This window comes from Populus euphratica, unplaced genomic scaffold (assembly GCF_000495115.2).
Source record: "Populus euphratica unplaced genomic scaffold, PopEup_1.0 scaffold3324.1, whole genome shotgun sequence".
Lineage (NCBI taxonomy): Eukaryota > Viridiplantae > Streptophyta > Magnoliopsida > Malpighiales > Salicaceae > Populus > Populus euphratica.
This window is the reverse complement of record NW_011503142.1, coordinates 256-8,365: the sequence shown is the minus strand read 5'-3', so window position 1 is coordinate 8,365 and position 8,110 is coordinate 256. Positions and strand designations below refer to the sequence as shown.

At 30.3% G+C, this 8,110-nt stretch overlaps 1 long non-coding RNA gene across 1 annotated transcript; it reads left to right on the top strand.

Moving 5' to 3' along the window:
• The first annotated feature begins 6,427 nt into the window (after window positions 1-6,427).
• On the top strand, window positions 6,428-6,956 carry LOC105119662 (uncharacterized). Its single transcript, XR_841165.1, has 2 exons — window positions 6,428-6,618; window positions 6,693-6,956. It is a non-coding gene; the product is annotated as an uncharacterized LOC105119662 (long non-coding RNA).
• The last annotated feature ends 1,154 nt before the right edge of the window (window positions 6,957-8,110 follow it).

Here is an 8,110-nt window from a genome sequence, read left to right as displayed (position 1 = left end):
TAAATTTGAATTAAATTAAATTCTTTCTATCTTTTTTTTAACCAAAATAAAATTTGATAATCATTTGCATCAACCATTCATAGACTTCCCAGAGATCAACCTTTAGCATCTTAATAAGTAAAGAAACAGGATTGCACATCACACTAAAACACACCACAGTAAAACAGAAAAATTAGACAAAAGCAAAAAAAACACTCTAAACTTGTAATATCCATGAAATTGAATATATATCTTTCCAGACCTGAAGTGTTGAACATATGTTCATAGGAATAATGTTCATAGGAATAAGGAATGATTCACCTTTAAATGTCAACTTATTATCTTCATGGAATTAATTAAAATCATCATTGTATTTGTTATTAGGTTAAGGTTGTCTTGAAGTCTTATCTAATTTTATGTAATATTAAGAAAAACATCATTTTTGGTCTTTTGATTGAAGTCTTAGTTAGAAATTTCACTAGACAAGCTTGAATCTTTTAAGAAATTCTAAATGTAACAGGAACTGTACTAACTAATTAGATCTCCCATTTGTTTTGTTTTTTTTCTTTTCTTTTCAGGTCCCTTGTATTCTTTCTTAATTTTTAGTTTCATTTACTTAATGTGAAAAAAATTAAGAAGAATATCATGTCAAATAGTCTTAGAGAATCTTCATGAGGTTTGAATGCATTGATGATGGCCACAAAACATTATTGATATTCTGTCGGGTTTAGCAGGACCCGATTGTAAGGATTGTCATATGAAACATTGGAGTGGAGTGAGGATCGATGTTTTTCATATTCAAATGTTGATGAACATACGAATGGCAGTAAGGGTGTGCTCTCTCCTTGGTTACTGGGAACTCAAGGCAGAGTTAATTTTCATGAATGGTTCATATATCGATGTAAAAAGTCTGGTTTTGATTGGACTAAAGAGATCCTCACCAAGAAAAGTTGGCCCAAAAAAACTATTTGTTTGTTAAAAAACAAAAACATAAGGCTAATTAAATTGGGAGTAAATGACCAATTAATTGCTACACAACCAAAGCATGAATATTAGAGAGATGGGTTTATAACTAGTGATTATGGCGGTCGTAGCACTGTGATGTTACTCTCATCGATAGTAGTTTTTTTTTTTTAATGCAAATGCTATTTATAAACCACGATCTCAAGTTAATTAATCTTTAATTCCACATCTTCAACCATGATTATTCTTAAGAAACAAAAATCCCTATGCGATGGCATGTGCTGTCCAAATTTGAAAGATAATTAATCTAAATATTCACTCAGTGGAAGATAAAATAAGAATAAATAAATAAAAAAAAGAAGGAAAAGGTACGATTTACTATTCATCCACTTTCAACACGGATGGGATACACGGCTTGAGCTCACACAAATCACATATTTCTTTCAACCAATCTTGACTTTATTTTTAATAGGCTATAATTACTTCTTATTAACTCTTTGCAGCCAGTTAGGTAATTCACTTCACACTCTTTACTCCAATCGAAGTAAAAATAAAAATAAACTGTTGATTTTCCTCATCAAAAAAGGAAAACAAAAGGTACAAATAATTTTTTTCGTATGTTTCAAGTCATTGGAGGAATCGAAGCTCAGAGGTAGAGAGCTATGGAAAGCAGGAGGGTAAAACAATTCAATTCATATTGGTTTAATTTGATTGATTGATGTTCATAGAAGTCTTTACTTGTACGAGTGAAATTCATTTTGAGAATACCAGGTCTCTTTCCTTTTCAACTGAAAAGGAGATGAATTTTCTGGCTTTGGTTAGTGAAATTACGTGTTCTTAATTTATGTACTATCTGCCCTTCTTACTTTGTGAATACGCACTATTCTTTTTTGACTATGTTTTCTTAAAGTAAGGAACCCATCATGGATGGACAGGCACTAGTTCTATAAGAATGCTACAAAATTATGGTCGGTAGATCATGAGCCAAAATTCAAATACAAGTTGTTGAGATGGGTGTTTGGATTATATTTTTAAAAAATTTAAATTTTAGTTTTAGCTTCAAATTAGTTTTTTTATTGTGTTTTTAAATCATATTAATATGCTAAGATAAAAAAATTAAAAATATATTATTTTAATATATTTTTAAATAAAAATATTTTAAATATCAATCTCTACAACCCTGAATATAAAATTGTGTTTCATGATACTGTATTGCATAATATAAACAGTTTTTTTTTGTTTTTTTTTCAAATAAAATTCTCTATTTTTACTTTATTTAACTTTGAAAGTGAATATTTAGCTTGAAAAAATACAATATTTGGACCTAATTATTATATAAACCTAATTCATTGTCTAAGGTTGTGGACCAAATAAATAAAATTATTTTATTTTATCAATATCATTGTGCCATTAAATGTGATTTATAGAAATTTTATTGAACATAGTAGGTGAACTAGTTTCGCTTAATAATTTCTCTACAAGAAAGGTTATTTTCTATGCAAATATTTGAATAAATAATCTTCTTCTCTCCCCATTTTTTTTAGTAGGTTCCCAAAACCACTCCATTTCAACATGTATATATGTTTTTGTGGTTCAACATGATCACCTCCAACGTAGACATTAACATGAAGCAATTATTGAAAACTGACAAATGTTTGCTCATTATACATGTTGAGTATCGTATATGGATTTGGCGAAAGCCATGGTTACTCTCATTGTCAATGAAAACACCTTTCCTTTATGTCAATTCTTTCTAGGTAGCTAGCTAGCTATAATCTTCCTGAATTATTCTCGAATTGATAGAAAACAAAAGATAATGTTATACAAGATATCAAGGATGAGAAAGAAAACAATTGGCATAAAACGCAGAGGAATTTATTTAAGGTTTTTAAAAAATAAATAAATAAAGAAGAAGAAGAAAAGAATTCCATTTTGTTGAAAAGCAAATGGAGACTTTTCTGTCTCTGTTACCATTCATCTAAATTCTCCTCTCCTTTCTTCTTCCACTCCTCTCTCTGAAGCTCTATGAGCAAACCACCTGATTTTAAAACCAGCTTTATTGATTGTTTTATGCGCTTATGTAGATGGATCCAAAGAAAACAGTATGATCTAATTAGATGCATAATAGACATCTGACATCAACTGATTTTAAGCACCATCTTATGCCTACCATGCATCTTAATTAGAGTTCATAAAGGGAAAGCAATAGGATCATTAGCAAGCTGGTAGGAAATTATGGGTACGGGTTTATGTACTCAAAGAAAGCAATAATGATGCATAAAAGTTCAAGAATAAGAAGAAAATATACAGTGATTAAACTGTGTACTAAGTTTCCTGAGGTCCCATTTGCTAGCTCAACAATCATGGCAAACAATATTCTGATTCAAGTTATGTGGCAGTATTTTGAGTTCTTTTGAGGGAAATCTCTGCCAAATTATGTCATTCTCTATGTTAAATTGATGAAAAGAATTTAATTGAAAGCAAATGCTGGAGGATTAATGATGACTGAACAAAAAGTTGTCAATAGAGACCAATAAAACAATAGTGAAGCATGTAACATATTGCACTTATTTATAGTGGCCATGAAAAACTTTTAATAGTTGAATTATTTTTTCTTTAGATACCAGTAAGTTTCCGCACATCAAATCATGGGTAATTAATACTTTAAAATTTGGTTTTAGACATGAATATGGGTCATCTTATCACTTAATCGTGGATCTGATACAGTTGGTTATATAAATAATTTTATAAAAATATTTATAAATAGATGCATGATTAAGTTTAAGACGGAGATTTGAATTTTGCAGAATAATAAATTTAATGAAATAACTTGTAACTTTGTATATAACTATTAGATCATATTTAAATTTTATCAAGTCCAATTATATAATAATTCAACTAGCAGTTGGTTAATATGGATGATTTTCAAATTAGAGAAGGTGTTGCTATAATTTTTAAAAAAACTTTTAATTTGTTTAAACTCTTTGTTGTTTTTCTTTTATTCTAGAGATTCCAAGTGTGTAGATTGGTGTTTAGATTATTTTAAGGAGTTGCCAACTACTCATATCTAGACCTGTGTATCCATAAAAAAATTAAGAAAATTCTTCAGATGATTCCTTAAATTCTAACCTAAGATGATAACAGGGAGAAAATAACTCAATACAATACCCTAATTTATGTCTTAAGAATTTTTTTTCCAAACGTTAATGATAGCATGCTGCTTTCTAGCGATCGAGACCCCAACGCTGATGGAACAGCGGACAAGAAAAATGAAGATAACTGAAAAGGCATATCCATTGAAAGAAAGCCAAAATGGGGGGACAATATTGCAGTAAGCACTCCAATCATGTTGAAGAGCACATATTATTTTCCAAAAGCCCCATAAATATTGATTGGGACACACGAACGAACGTTTTCCTGATGGATGTGGAAGTGCAAATCCTTCATTGCTAGCCCAGTCAGCATCACAATAATGCAGAACTACTTTGTTTTAGAGCAATATGGAAACAAAACTATCATGCAGCCCCTTTAGAAAACAGTGATTAGATTTTCTTTCATGGAAGATAACCCACCAATTCTCAGTTAAATTTCACTTCAATTTCTTGTGTAGCCGAAGCCCATGATGCAGTTTGAAGCACGAAAAAATATGCACCAAGCTAGGGTCTTGCATCCCATGTTTATCAGGAACAATAACACTTTGGATCAGTCCATAATTCCAAGTCAAGACCATCGGCACAAGAGTCCAGTTGCCTGTCTCAGTTGCATCCAACCCAACATTTTCAAGGGCTAGGGCCTTGGAATGATGAACCAGGTGATTGATGATGCAAACTCTCATGTGCACAGGAATTGAGAATTAATTTGAATAATCAAGGAGATGCTTGCATATATACGCGGCGTGTTTCACGATTTATTAATTTGAATAATCAAAGAGATGCTAGCATATATACACGGCGTGTTTCACGATTTATTAATTTGAATAATCAAGGAGATTCTAGCATATATGCTATGGAAAGACAACCAATGATTTAGCCATGGCTTCAGTACCTATGCTTGTTTACATTCAAGTGCTATGTTGCAAGTGAGATTTTTTTTTAATCTCTTTTTAAATGTAACAAAAAATATTTATGCTATCGAGAGAATTATTTATTATTATTATATCTTATATAATACATTAATTTTAAAATTTATTGACTTATTTTATTATCTAATTTAAATTTAAAATTAAATTATAAAAGAGTTGCTTTAACATAACACACTCTATTTTATTGATTTAAAAACAACCTGACTAAATAGTAAAAAATTCTGAGAATAAAGTTGAGGAAAGAATAATGAAATTAACATAAAAGTATATTTTAATTCAATTCATTGTCTAACCAAAATCTAAAATTAAACAATATTAAAATTATTTTAATATGAACCAATCAACTTGTTCACTCTTAAAGCAACCCAGAAAATTATTATAAAAATTTTAAGAAAAGCCAATCAACTTGTTCACTCTTAAAGCAACCTGGAAAATTAATATAAAAAATTAAAAAAATCAAATTGAAAAGAAAAAAAAAGCCTCCCAACTTAATTTATTATTTGGTTTAGGTGTAAAATTAAATAGGATAAAAAATAATTTAATATAATTAAGTAAACTTAACCGGTTAGTAAAAAAACAACAACAACAACACAACCAAATCCTATTAGGTTAAAAAAAAAAACAACAACAACAACACAACCAATCCTATTGGGCAAAGTAAAAGTTGGTCATGGAATCCTACTCTAAAAAACTCAAAAGTCAATTTTTCATCAGAAGCACATTAGTATTTTAATTTTTTTAAATAAAAAATATTATATATAAATAGAAAGTTCCAATTTTTCTTTTTGAAACTTTAGTTTTTGAAATATTAGAATATTACTCTGTTTTGTAACAAAAAAAGGAAAGAAAGAATATTACTCTGTTTCTAACTATTTCTAAGATTTTCAATTATCCATATTTTTATATTTTGGTTCTAACCACAACGGTAGCCATAAAAACTAGAGCTAACGTCACAGACTCACAGCCAAAACCCCAGCAAACTATCTAAGCTAAACGTAAAATCTTTACCTTTTGAATGTCAAAAGAGATGAGCTCCGATGAATTAGCACGGTGAAAGAAGCAAGGAAAATAGTGATTTACAGCTTTTGACAAGGGTCTCTGCACTGACCTAAGTAGAAATGATTTACTCCTGTTGTAAACCTTCGCAAGATTGTCAACACCGTCTTCTTCCGGTGTTGAGTATGAAGAATAGAAAGGACGAATATTTTCTTTGAAGAAAGAATCACAGAATAGAGTTCCCAGTCCTCATTCTCTTAGGATTAGGAGCCAAGTAAAGAGCCCATTATCCATGCCTTTTTGTTGTTCGTATTCTCATGAGCTGGAAAAACGGTGTTCGTCATCAATTTAGATGCTTCGTCTTTTCATTCCAGCATATTTTTCTGGAGAGTAGAAAGTGGGAACTTACTTGACTACCCTGTTTTATTGCATAAGGCAATGCATGGGTCTATAAATATAACCAGCTGATAAATCTCCATAAAGGATCTTTGCGTGCTCGAGACATCAGTTGCTCAGGGAGACAGAAACAGACTCGAGCTTCCTTTGTTTTTGTTCCAAAATGCGTCTCACGGAGAGTCAAGATAAAAGACCTCCATCAGGTTTTGCCATCTCTATTTCTAGATTTCCTTTCATTAGAAACTCTTGAAAACTAAATTCTCTTTCTTGTTCATAGGATACCCAACTGAAACTCCCACCTCCGGGAAGAAATGCTGCCCTCGCAAAAAAAAGCAGAGACAAAGCTTCATCAAGAGACTGTAAGTAAAGCAAGCTGATCTAGGAAGTCAAGTATTCATCAATTTGCTTTTGTATAAGCAACATTGCAAAAAATATAGATGCTTAATCGATTCTGACAATGCCTTAAACGAGAGTCAATTATTCTCTACTCCCTAAGTTTTCAGCGTAGTTCTTCGTATTTTAAAAACTTGCAGCTCAGTTTCTTGACTCGTGTTGAGCTCTATCTTGTTAAAACATCTTTTGGTTGGTTCTTAATCCCAAATGCACCGTTTGACGATTTAAATTATTAGATAAAAACCCGCACCAGAAGTTTTTATAGAAAAAACAACTTGCTTTTCATAAAGATAGCGTCAACGAAAGTCAAACGACTAATTATGTTATAGATTTTCAAATATCTTTGAAATATAGAGGACTAAGTTACAACGGTGTTCATAACTTGTGGATTAAAGAATAATGTATTTTTAAACTATTAGCAAATACTAAAAAGTGTGGGTTTTCACTGTAAACCAAGATACAAAACATTGTGAATGGCGATTTTTTTTTTTCAATTTAAGCTTTATAGAACAAAATTAATGGCCAATTGTCTACCATTTATTGTTACATGGTATAATTTTTTTATATATATAAAAAAAGAACCAAAGTATCAAACACGATAAAATAACATGGTTGAATTAGAGTTTTCATGAAGAAAATTATTTTTTGTCTACTCCTTTTCTCATTCTTCTATAATAGTCCCTTTAATTTTTCAAAGTTTTGTTTTGGTCAAAAACTTTAATTTTTTTATTTTTAATTCCTGATTTGAAAGAGAAAATAGAGTTTTTAGAAAATAACAAATAAGAAATAAAGTTGACAATTGATCATAATATAACCACAATAAATATCATTTTTGGTATTACTAAATTACATCCAATGAGAGAAGTTCCATCACGGTGTTTTTCCCTTTAAATTGCTGAAAATGAAGATCAAGCTTGAGAGGATTTTGTTTAAAATTTGATTTTATGTTTTTGGATGAATTCCGAAGAGTTTTAAATTGGTTTATTAATATTATACGGATGTTTTCATGTGTTAATAACTTAAAATATGTTGAAATTGGGTTATAGGGTTCAAAATATCTATTCCATTTTTTTAGTCACATCTCCGGTAGTCGAAAACAAGGTGTCCAGAAGACACATTGTTTATCTTAATATCATCCACCCATTTTATTTTGATAAAAATAAATAAATAAAATGTAAGCCAATGAACGTGGCCTTTTGGTTTTGACGAGACAGACGAGCTGGGCCACTAAACCTAAGCGCCTGGCCTTTTTACAATTCTTTTTTTAATTTATTGATTAAATACATGTGTTAGATGTCCGAC